At 35.4% G+C, this 13394-nt stretch overlaps 1 protein-coding gene across 1 annotated transcript in view; it reads right to left on the bottom strand.

Moving 5' to 3' along the window:
- The window catches only part of CDH18 (cadherin 18), a 689972-nt gene that overhangs the window by 594940 nt on the left and 81638 nt on the right, over nucleotides 1-13394 (bottom strand). The gene's annotated exons all lie outside the window — the stretch shown is intronic.

Here is a 13394-nt window from a genome sequence, read left to right as displayed (position 1 = left end):
TAAGTCTGTTGTCAATTTGTTAAAGAGTTGAGATCAATTGATTTTATTGGTTTGATTAACTGATTTTATAAAATCATTTAATAGAATTAAAATATAGAAGAATAAGAAAATTTTTTTATAGGAAATTTATAGCTATATAGTAGAAGTAATGAGATTTTTTGTACGTTTTGTACCAAGGCTAGAAGAAGGGCCTGGAACTATTGTTGAAGCTTAAGTAATCATTTAGGGTTTGAAAGGTTTCTTTGTATCTAACTAGTCTTCTGTATATAGAAAGTATATTGAGATGTCAGAATGTAGGATTAATGGGAACTGGGGAGAGTCAACTGGAACAGCTTGTAGTTACCTGCCAAGAAACGGTGAACTTTAGTAAAAGGTAATTCCGGCAGGGGGAGATCGCGACCACCGACTCATGTACCACCTACCCAAATCGTACCCCAGACCCATTTTTGGACCTTTCTAAGCTTTATTGCGCAGAATCGGATATGGGAGGAGAATATGTTAATGATTTTTGGGAAATGTTATGATTATGTATAAATACTTAATGAATATGTATGAATAAGTTTTATATATGGTGTCTGATTTTGAGACCTGGCGTGCGTTGATCGTGAGAGTACTCACTCACACACCCGGCTGTCAATAAAGAAGTGTCTGCTTATCTACATCACATTGGTGTCGATAAGTTCTTCATTCTGAGATTTCGGTAACAAGTCCATTTCCTCTGATTGTATTTTTTAGAGAAAAAATAGCATGATACATAATTCAGCTTTGCTCACTCACTGCATATAGCACATAACACCGAAGATGTTTAGCAGAAGACAGTTTCAGGCTTTTCTCCTGAACCCACAGAACTGTCAAAACCAATCATGTACACAATAGGATTGTACTACAGTGTTTCAAGACTCTACTATTTTTTCCTAGTAACCTGGCATTGATTTTTAAGACATATGTTATTATTTTGTTACTTAAAGCAGTGACAGTAAATGAGCAATTGAGGCATCACCAGTTTAAAGACAGAAGTTACTTGACCATGACTCATTAATGAGGTTGTACCAGTCTCTAATCCTTTTAGGTATTTATACTGCTCCAATTTCGTTGTACTTCAATGTTTGTAGTATTCATGAAACAATACTCCTAACATCTACAACGTCAGCATAGTTACAATGTTTTGTAGCAAAAAAAGGACCTGAGACACAAAGAAATGAAGATTTCCAAAAGTCTTTCAGGCCTAAAGCAACAGCTGAATCTTAACTGTTTTTTCTCTTCTCCCCATTGCCAGCATCAAAGCTGGTTAGGGCCCTGAATATCCCCCTAATCTGATTAGCACCTTAATCTCTTCCATAACCACAAGGCAACTAACACCATTGACTTGAATGCTCACTGCAAGCTCACAGTGCATATTTGCTCTGTACTTGTCAGCCTGGTGAGCCTGGTGGTGGAGTCTTTAAAAAAAGAAGAGTAAACCCTCCCAGATCGCTCCAGAGGGATGGCTACTAAGAAGAGGAGTGCTTTTTCCTAACCTGGCTGATAAATAAATAAACAGGGACCAGTGGATAGGCCTTAAACATGTTCAGCTTGCACTGAACATTTCTAATTGTATATCACAAATTTCTATTTAAAACATAGGTCCACCATAAAGTACAGGGAAATACCTGGCTGAGACAATATGTAAAAGTCTAGGAAAATTATTATGTCTAAGCATACCTCAGGCAAAAAGGTGCTCAAATATGAGGCTTCAGTATGCAAAAGGAGGTTAGAGCCATAGATTATGAGAGGAGAAGAGGTAAATTTATACAAAAGTAACCCCAAATATGGCAGGGAAATATGTTTTCTGTGCGGCTTACTGTTGCTAAAAAACAAAAATCACCAACATGAGCAGGTAGTGATTAGCGGTGATTAAGCAGAGCAGGCAGTGGAGCACGAGTGGCAGTTGCTGTGGCATGGCAAGGCTTTGCTACTGGGCAGGATCCAGGGCCAAGCGCAGCAGCCAGCACAGAGGGAGGTGCCGCTGCAGGAGCTGGAACACAGCAAGCTGCCACGGCAGGTACCTTAAAGAGAATACTGAGTATTTAAATATTCAAATGAGCTTTAAATAGATTATACCATTGAACATTGGGGCATGAGTAATTATATATTGGTCTGTTCATGTCTCTTGTTATATTTTTATTTTATTAGTATAAAGTATATAAGTATTAGTAATGAGTTAAGTAGTATTACCCTATTGAACCATGTATTGTGTAGTTTCTGCAATGAGTATGCTACACCTTATTTTTCAGGGAGCTAGGGACAACGTCTGACAAGCACTGATTCCTAGAACATGAGGCCTACGCATAGCATAAACATCTCAAGGTCAATATGGGCCTGAAATTTGCCTGCCATTGTTGGCTTCTAACAGCAAGTGGACAACATTTCTTTGCAAATTTTGATTTGGCCTAGGCACAGAGAAAGAATGAATCTACAGCAATTTTAACTGTTTTTGTAAATAGATTTTCTGCCTCAGATAGGATCTCTTTTCTGCTTGTAACCCACGGAGAAGCAAGTTCTTTCAAATAACCAGCTTGCCTGTCAGCAGCCAGAAAGAGAGAAAGCTGCCGCACATGTGCAACAAATTGTTTCTGTTTCAATTAGCTTTGATCAAAGGCTCTGAGACATACTTTTCTGAGATTGCAAGTGTAAAGTTTCCATCTGCTTAATAACAATTCAGTGTAAATGGCAGGCACGGAAGAAGAAGCCACCATCTTCTGTGTCATCATCATCCCCGTTATTCAATGTACAATAGACTCCTTTTTAACTCTAGCAAAGTTGTAATCAGCATTTATTTGTGTTCAGTGTTAGAGAAATCTGTGCCTGAATGCAGAGACAATTGTAAGTTAAGGAAGGGTTTCCAAGAGAAAAATTCTTTGGCTTCATCATGTTTTCCTTAACAGTCTGCCAACAAATGGTACATCAGATTTGTTATTTCCTTATGGCCAAGTCCAATCTAAGTTGACATCTGAAGTGGTTTTTTTTTTTTCATTTTGGATTCTTGTTTGGATTCTTGTTTTGTTTGTGTTTTTTTTTGTTCTCCCCTCCCCCCACACCCCCCCCCACCCCCACCACCCCCCCCACCCCACTCGCCTTTTTTCCCCATCGAAGTGACAGTAACACTGTTAGAGATGTACAATACACCTATGGTATGTTCCATAAATGCTCTCCAAAGACTGTTTAAACCAAACTTGTTTATTGTATAGTATATTCACCGGTATTGTCACAAATATTGCTTCTCCTGAGTGAGAAGTTTTTAAAATTTATAAAAAGAAAGGGGACATAGATATTCAGAATATATACATCTCCAATATTAGCAAGACTTTTCCTCTGTATTTTCTATATCTGATTAGTTAATTAAATGACTCATGTTTCTAAGATGAACAGCACTGATACCTCACATGGAACAGTATGGCAGGTGGGTGCAGAATATGTAAAAGATTGAATCGAGTAATTCAGAATACAGTTTAATCACTATCATCTCTTTCTCTGCTCAGAATATGGCTGCCAACATATTATTTTCTTCTTGAATTTGCTTTTCAAAAACACTTACCAGGTGTTTTGTATGAAAAATTATTTGACAGGATCTTGTTAATGAGCAGTTTGTTTTGACTACTTAATATCTGAAGTTCAGTCTGCTGTGACTAAACACTGGAAAACTGAATTAGAAAGATACTCATATTCTAAAAGACTGCTTAATCTTAGTAATATGGTTGAATTTCAGTTAAGAAAAAATGGGGATTATGTATCCATGATTAACAGAGTGGCGTTTTGTCACTGGACAGCTAGGAATACTTCTATACAATTTCTTCTTTTAAAAAAATACTTCAACTGATAATATCTCTTGTAAAGCAATCTTATATGCACTTCTGGGGATTTTGCCATGTAACAGAGAAGTGACTCTCAATACATTTGTTCAACTGTAGGGACAAAGAGTACCAGAGTAGCCACTAACTTTCAAAATGGGGACTATTACAGGCAATGAATTACCAGAAGCAACTTTGTATATCTCAAGCATATCTCAGCACAAACTGGTTACATAAAAACATATTATCACACAAGTCTTTGTAACAAATTTAAAAATACAATGTAGATTTCCAGTGACCTGATAAAAACAAATAGCTGTGCAGGTGTCCTTTGTGTTCTTGCTTTAGGTTGTTAGGTATTGTGGTTACATTTGAAGCTGATTGCCATAACAACTAATGCACAATGAGGTATATCCAATCTTTCACTTAATGGTTGTTCCACCTCAGCTCTGAGGTGTACAGTTATCAGCATTTCCAGTTCAAACACCACACTTACCTGTTGGCCTTCATGGATTTATGTGTCATAGGTCTTACACAAACAAAAATATGTTTATTATGCAAAAAGAGAAATATGAACAGGCTGATACAGTTAAGAATTTAAATGGCTTAAACTTATGTATTACAGTTAACTAGAGTGAAGCTTGACCAGCGAACACCATTTGAAGAGCTTGTTTATACAGCTATGAATAGTGTATGTTGGTGATTTTTTATTATTATTTTGAATTGGGTAGGAAATAGAAGAAAATGCATAGGAAAAAAACACACAACACACATAGGCAGAGGAGTATACTAAAAAAAAAAAAAAAGCTGTTGGGAACAAGCGTTGTATCAACATTTACTAGTAAGATCTAAGCTGGAGACATTTCTTGAACTTGTTACACAATGAATCACTTTCTTGAAAATGTCTACTTACATGGCCTTGAGTCTTATTACAATACCATGCCACATCTTGTCAGTAGCATAACAGTTGTACCAGTAGAATCATACAAAACCCTCTCAATTCACAGCGTTCTGCAGTGCAGTGAAGCTAAAATATCACAGGCAAAAGGTGTGAGGTAAATAGTTTGTGCAGCCTGGCAAGCACACCCCCCAGTCAAAAAAGGGTTCAAGTATTAGATTTCCAGAATCTTTCCAAGTACCTTGTCTGTATGATCCACAAAATAAATCCACAGAAACCAAACAATGTCTGTAGAGTACTAGTATTTTGGTCATAAATAAAAGAAGTCAGATTTCCACTTAGATCTTTTTACTATGCTTTAGCTGATCATGTCACTGGTTTGGTTGTGTTAACTGCTTAGGGACTGCAGTGCCTTTACTTTGTCAACATGTTAGCTGTGCCATGCTCTCCTCTGCTTTGCTCCAAGACTCTTTCATGTCTTAGATTAGAAGAACACTTTGATAACCAATATTTTAAAACTATTAATATACTATTACTTTTTCCTACTTAATTGTAATTATTAAATATGAAAAAAGACAGAAATTTCAAAACCCTTTTGTCTAGTGTTCAGAAAACATGGTTGGTCACAAACCAGAATGCAATCATTACAAAAACATTAAAGCATCAAGCAGTAATACTAACAAATTGCATATGTGATGGAAAAGTGTTTGCTGAATAATCATCTTGTCTAATAGCTTTAAGCAACCAATTAAATATTAAAGTCTGCTTTTGGTAATCCATAAACATGAACCAGTCAGGCTATTCTTTACACGTAGCAATCTGCATCTGAGAACTAGCTGAGAAGTACCATACAGGTACAGTACGCACAGACAAATTCTTCACTGACTTGAAAATCTTTAATTGGGGATATCAGATATAAGGGTTAGAAGTGTACTCATAAAGTCCAGCACTGAGAGCCTGGCTGTATCTTTGGGTTGCCACAACATTCTGTGTTAAACCAGCATTCACTTTTTGTTAGGCATCTCATCCTGTCATGGTATCTTTCCTTAACAAGAAAGTTCTGACAGAATGTTTTTTCAAGACAGTATGTAGCTATGCAGTCTTCTGGGCTTTCATTAGCTTTAGTAACAGACACAGTGATAAAGCTATGTTTGCCTTCAACTAGTGCACTTAGTGTCCGTACAGAATACAGTAGATCTCCCTGTAGTCAAATTCTATTTAAGTTTCAACATGGGAATGCTGTAACAGAATAATGGGCAGATATATTCTGAAAAACTGCTTCATTGCTACTTTTATATATAAAATCATTTTTTATATGGTTAATTTTACTGAATGGCAGTGATTCATTCAGAGAAATTACAATTAAAATATCTGAACACCCAGGTAAAGGTGATTTAAGGAACAAATTACTGAATAAAGGATCAGGATTCAATATTGTCTTCCAAGTTCTACTATAGACAAGATCATAGGGGAAGGCAATTTTAATCTGGTATTTTATAAACTTGAAATAGCCTGGTTTAGTTAGCACTTTAATTGTTCTTAGAAATGTACATTGTGAGTACAAGTCAATTGGGAGGCAAAAAGACATAGAAAATCTTATTCCATCATCAACATGTACAAAATAATGAAAGGGGAATGTGAAAAACAACTTATGGCCTAATTTTGGTATGAAGGTGAGGGTTCATCTATGGCTAAAGCCACTATGTTTTACTTAGACTATCAACAACACTCATACTACTGAAGTCAGCAGGAAGTTAGCAACATTCCACCTGTAACAGAAATTATAAAAGATGAAATCAGGTTGCAAATGAAATGATACTTAGGGCAACATTTAACTATTTATAATGCCATATACTCTACTCTTCAAATTATGTCCAGGCCATAGGTATGCAAGAAAATCTGTCTGTCTTAGAAAAAAATTTCCAACATTTGCTGATTGTGCACTGGTGTCTGATAAAGTGATATTTGAACTGGCCTTAGTCTGGGTCTAAGGCAAGGTAGGATGTCAATATGCTTGGTCAGTTTCTACTTTATGGGTGCAACAGATCTATGCTTTGCCTACTATTTACACAAATTATCTCTCTCCTCTGTTCCCAATGCACCATTTTCATACAGTACTGATAAGAACAGATTTCTCTGGAATGTTTCTTTTAAATTACTTTTCCAATGATTCTAGTAGACCAGAAGTGCATGATTTTCCTCTGCAAAAACTAGCTTTTTTTTTTGTTTGCTTCTTCTTTTTTTTTTTTTTTTTTTTTAAATGTATCAGTGACTTCATTACTCAGTATTTCAGTATTAGAATTTTAGTAATGCTCTTAGGGCTAATTACAAATTATTGAACTATTTTAAAAAATTAACAGGTGATTGTCATAGTCATTCTATGAACTTCAACAGACTGTTAATTGAAGTGTCATATATTTATCTGTGGTAATCAAGATCTCATCTTACAGTTCTTAGAATTCAAAGAAGCAGAGGAACCCCCATCTCACTTACAGTAAGTTAGACCTCCAGTTGTCTTCACAGAACCTAATTTCCCAAGGTAACCAGATCTGACTGACTCACAGACCTGGAACTCAGAGCGCCACAGGTCTCTGGTGGTGTTCTGTAGCATTTTTTCAAGACCTGTTTGTTAAAACATGGTTTTTAAACCAGTGATAACACCAGTTACAGTTTGATGGATTAGGCTTTGAGGCCACATTCATTAAATGACTGCTAAGTGCTAATTAAAGTCTAACTAACTAAGTTACTTTTCCACAGCACTGGGGATTAGCTGATGTTTTCCCACCTCTCTCTCGTATATGAATAATTTTTAGAGCAAATACGTTTATACCACTGGTGTTTGAAGAGTGGCTTACTGAATACTAATTGCTAATTCTGGTACATAACTAAAATATCTCTTAAAAGCTTCAACAGAAAAGAAGCTTTCTGAACATCTGGCTTCCTCTCAACTGGCAAATAATTTACTATACTGCTAAGACCCTGAGCTTCCCTCAGTGGAAAATACTATGCTAGAAATCAAATAGCTTTTGAAATGCTAGGTATTTCAAAGACATTTGCAACAAATTGCTTCCAGAAAGAATATTTACTTTAACTAGCTTAACTGAAAATTACAAATGTTCAATTCTGCCTTTTCTGCATCTATATAAATTAAAATGTCACTCAGGAAGTAAAAACTAAATTTCATTAATTTTTCCTGGTTTTTCTTTTTTATATATTTTGTGATAAAAGTTTAGCAATAAAAGCAGCATAATGACAAAGTATAATTTAAAGGACAAAAAATAATTGCAAATTACCCCCCTTCATAACTTACCCAAGTATAAGCAGTGAAATAAATTTTAGTTATTATTCACAGTGGCACCTAAATACCCCAAATGAAATTAAATTCTCCCTGTAACAGATGCATACGGTCAGAAAAAAAGAAAGCCTCTTCCAAGAAACATATTTTCAGTTTAAATATGTAGGAGAGATCTTTTTGTAGAGCTCAGAATGAAGAAAGACACCCTGTTCTGACAAAGGACACATGTGTCTGCATACATTTCTAACCCTCCATGAAGGCATACTACAGGCAACAATTTCAGTTGAACATACCAGTATTTTGCATTTTGCTACCTTGGAACTGCTCAGGACATAGCTTAAATAAATTGTCTAAGTTCACGTAGTATCAAAACAGTGAATGAGCACTGATCTCCTGAACATCTTCTCAACATTTTCATAATTTTTCTCCATATAGATAACCTTTTCTTAACTGTATATTTTAGATGTAAATTCCTAAGCCAAATTCCTTTTAGTGTAAATCAAGCAGAAATTGTCGTCTTCTTCTGCATCTTAGAAATATATGCAGTACCTTGGACAGTGTCCACACAAAAATGAAAGCCTAGCCTTCTTACAGAAAAGTTTGAGAACATGAAAAAGAAAAATTTCAAGAAGTGTGTTTTACAGACAATATTTTACACCTAAGTTCTTGGGAAGTGATCCCTTGAGCAGTATAGGAAGAAGTTCTGTGTTGCTGAGTATTACACTTACCTACAGTGACTCCTCAGTGCCACTCATTTACTTGCTGGGTTATGGGGGACTTCAGCAATTTAATGTAGAATCTTTTATAGAAAGATTCTTTGCTTCTAGTTTTTCCTTCAGTCACCTGAATGGCTTCCTGAATTGCAGCAGACCCTGTAGAGCCACCTTTGGTGCCTAGGACGAATGTCAGCCAAGTCAGGCCATCTGCTGTCTGCAGAAGACTGTGCTTGAATGGAAGCTCTCAAATCTTCTGCAACTTACTTCTTTTACAAGCTCTCTGGCCAAGAGTCTGTCTGAACTTCAAATATCTCCCTCCTTCCCTTTGACTGCCAGACCCTGGGACCCCTAGAAATTTCTCTGCTTTGAACAGATACAGTTGGCAGTAGGGAAAGATGTGTTTTCTTCTCCTTTTGGGAATACCCCATGACTCAGCACTTCCCTAAAAGGAGTGAATATTTATGACATACACAGTTGAGGAGAAATAACCAAACAGATGTCATCCATTAAGCAGATGATTACTTGTATAAAATTCAAAGGACTGAATTAATTTCTCTTCCAAAAGACAATACATAAAAGTACACACAGTACAGAAGGTGTCAGACTGTGAAGCAACAGTATATGTGTTTCTTTTGCCTCCAGATAGGAAACCCATTTTTTATTTTAAAGTTTCAATGAACCATGTGGCAGAGTTAGTGTGGACAGCATCTACTTCATCTTTGTTCTCTTTTCATTTTGGGGGGAAGTATCTGTAGTATCTCCAGGAAAAGCTATTGCTTGAAACAAAATGTACTTTTTATTGGTTGGCTTCTTTTTTTTTTTTTTTTTTTTTTAGTTGTTCCTGTCTGTATGATTCAGAGAAAGATGTTCCAGTGCTCTGTGGCATATCATAGTAACACAGCTCTTGAGGGAACCAGACAGCATGTGGAACAGGAAAGAGTGAATGGACCCTTGGACTTCCCCCGAATGGTTCTGACCAGTATGGATTTCCAAAGGAGTCTGCAGATTTTAGGGTAAGTCCAGTTTTCAGAGGTCAAACCTCTATTTGCTGTGGGGTTTCTGTGAAAAAAAAAAAATAATAAAAATGTGTGGATGGTACTGTCTAGAGAGAACTTTAAGAATCTCTGGCTAGTACCCTGTAAGACATGCAATCTAGTTCTAGATAACCTAATTTAGGTATAAGAAGCAGTACAGCTGAAGTGGTTGTTAAATGAAAATATTGGACCATAATAAATTAACCCCTTAAATACAGGGTGGTTTTTTTTTTCATCTTTTCCTACTACATTTATGCAATCTGATTTTGAGATTGCGAGGAATACAGTTAGTTGTGGGCCTTGTCCCTGGAATTTGTTTCCCTTCACTAGCAGTACAAAACCTCATCTTTTTTGAAAGATATTTTGTCTTAGTGCTGGTTAGCCTTTGAGTTTCACCCCTTAGTTTCACAGTCTTCCATTTAATGTAAAGATAATAAAACTCCTTTCTGTATAAACCAATGTTACATGATGGTATTTTTAGTTTACTACAAATGAGCTCCATTTGCTCAAGCCTATTGTTTTTTATTACTTTCTTTTTCTTAAACTTTGTTGGTTTATCAGAATAAGCTAAAATAGCACCAACATTGTTGTCATTAATTGTCCGGTAAAGAAATCTTGGTAATCATGTCTAATATTGGGTCATATTATTATTCAAAGCATTTCTTCACATATTTCCATTTGTGACTATGAAGATCTAAAAAATTACATAATTCTTAGTCTTAATGATTGTCAACAAATTATATTGCGGTGGCTACCTTTTAAACCAATCATGGCCTAGTTCTATCTCGAAAGAATTAAGCTTGTGTTTTCTTTTTGGGTTTTTTTTCTTCTGAAAATGAATATATTATTCCACAACTGTGTATCAATTATAATTTTATGAGCTGATCTGATGACTGATTTATGATTTATTACTTAATGACACCTTGCAGCAGTAATTCTATCTGTTTTATTACCCAGGATCCTGGTTTTAATATTTACAGATTTCATTTACTTTTTTCTAATCACTGCATCCTATTTCCCAGATGGTTTGAAAGGCCATTTTATTACCAATGATATCATCTACCTCACTACTACAGACACTGAAATGACACATTTGTCCATCTTCATTAACTTTGCAGTACACTTTTAGAAAACTATCCCACTTAATGTGGGATAATCTGCTATGACTATCTTCCCCAGTATTTAATTTTTACCCTTTATCCTTTCTATTAACAATTGACTGTAAAGTTTCTAGCATGCAGAAATTTTGGTGGATTTTTCCCATTCTTATGTTTTTTCTTCCATTTTCACTTTCAGCTGTACATCTTGGATGTTTTACTGTGGCCTGGCATACCTCTGTATACCCAGGTGTCCTCTGTTGTGAGACAGTTCTTAAAGAGTTCACAATGACTCGTTCCTGTAATTCTTAACATATAGATAATGCTATCTTCATGGCTGGAAGAAATTCTTATCCTACTTCTGTCCAAAATGTTAACTTTCAGAAAGTTGTCTCTTGAAGCTCCCAATTTTGTAACCTTTATGCTCTACCTGGAGCATTATGTATTCAAAGAAATACTCCCACTCGTATTTGAGTTGCTTGGATAAATACATTGGTACACACAAGTATTACTCAGTCTGTCTCCTCATTAATGACACTGCAGCTTCTGTAGGAATGAAGAGGTAAATATTAATTCTGTTGATAATAACAAAGGTTCAATACTTTCCTGAATTCTTTTATTCCAACCTTGCAACTTAATTCAACATTGTTGTGGGCTAAGAGAAAAAAAAGATAGAAAACCCATATGACAATAGAGCTGCTAGTAAATTTTAAGGAACATTTGAAACACAGAGATCTTTGACATTCCCAGCAGCTTCTCAGAATGCAGGCTCAGGCAGTCATGCAGTTTTTGTGAATACAGTCTCTAACCAAATTGATATTTTAGATGGAGTTTTATTGCAGGCTTGATAAGGAAGGCATTCTGACTGGAATACAAATTGATTTTTCCCTAAAGACATACTAGCATAAGTAATACAATTGCTTTTCAACCCTTTGCACTGTTCTTTTTTGTTTGTTTGTTTTTCTTTTGTTTGGTTTGTTTAGTTTGATTTGTTTTTTGTAGAAGAATTTCAATTAAAATTACAACTACTGCTAGCTGTTAATCAGATTCACACTCTGGCAAACATACTTCTATAATCCTGTTGTTAACTGATGTTTGTTTCATTTAGGGCTGAATAAGACTTTTTTAGCATTTTGCATTCCTTCTAGAATGTTTGGTATTTATTTCATTATCAAAACTAATAGATAGCTTCACAGGTCTATCACTTGGCTCTAATTCTTTGGCAGGCCTGAGAACAGTGCATACTGTGAATTTCCATAAGAAACAGTGTTATTTAGATTAAGACATGATGTCCACTTATCCTGCATAGATTAAGATAACTTCTGTTAAAACAGCAAAAGATGGTATAACACTCCAATTGCATTGCTTTGCTCTTAAATTTCTGCTAATGAAGATACTTTCATCTGTAGCTTCCCAAATTCTTGTAACTTAGGTACTTAAGTAAGTTTTCTAGTTTAATAAATAACTTTCCTATTATTTTTCCTTGGAAAAAATCATCATTCCACAGTGTTTACATAGTCTTTTTAAAAATGTTGGGGTTTTAGCTGTATAGTCATCAGCTACATACATTTCCTAAATAGCACTGTAGCACAAGAGATTGCCAGGTCATATGTTTCACAATGTTCTTTGTCTTTGTTTATTTATTGTATTGTGCCATTTAGCTGTTAAGTAAATTTTTCTTATTTATTACCATAAAATCCTGGTCTGTTTCTGTTGGGTAACTTGAATTCCCATGAATTCCCTGCTAATATATGGAGTCAACAGCATCCAGTCAAGAAAAAACACAATGTCCTTTATGCAGTCCAGTTTTGTTGACATGGAAGCCATGACATTGCTGGAAAGATGTCTTGAAAATCAGAAAAAAATATCAAAATATCATTCTTCCCCAATTATACAATTCTGTTCCAGTTCTTTCCTTCCACTATAGTAAACCAGTAGAATTTTCTGTGGGATATTCTGAAGCTAAGCTTTTGTTGACTGCAACTGTTTTGCTCTAATCTCAATTTGAACTAGATATTTAATTTCAGATTTACAACTTTAGATATAATTTGAAAGCAACATGCCAATTTAAAGTGGACATCCTAATTTCAAGTTGATGTTGACATATTTAATGTCATTTTTTGTTTACAAATGTGTAAACCCACTTTTTCTCCTTGAATAAAAATGACAATATTTGGATTTTGATCCCGATTAATGGTGAAGACAGATGTTTAAGTACCTGAATATTTCTGGGAATGTAGATATAATTTCCTGAAATTTTCACACAATATTTTGTGGACTTTTTTCCCCCTAATTTAGACAGAAATAAGCTGGTATGATAGACACAAACAAGGAAAATAAGGGTTACCCAAGGAAAAGGAGTCACCTTAGTTATAGCAATGAAGGAGCTAAGTATTTCCCCTTATGTAGCCAAAGAGACAGGTAGAAACATCTGTTGTAAAAGCCTACAGCCTAGATATAATGAATGGAGAAGCAGAAGAAACTGTATGTTACTTTGGAAAGAGCTGTTGAACTGTGGAGGCATTAG

This window comes from Falco punctatus (assembly GCF_963210335.1).
Source record: "Falco punctatus genome assembly, chromosome: 3".
Taxonomy (NCBI): domain Eukaryota; kingdom Metazoa; phylum Chordata; class Aves; order Falconiformes; family Falconidae; genus Falco; species Falco punctatus.
This window is presented reverse-complemented; position numbering and strand designations above follow the sequence as displayed.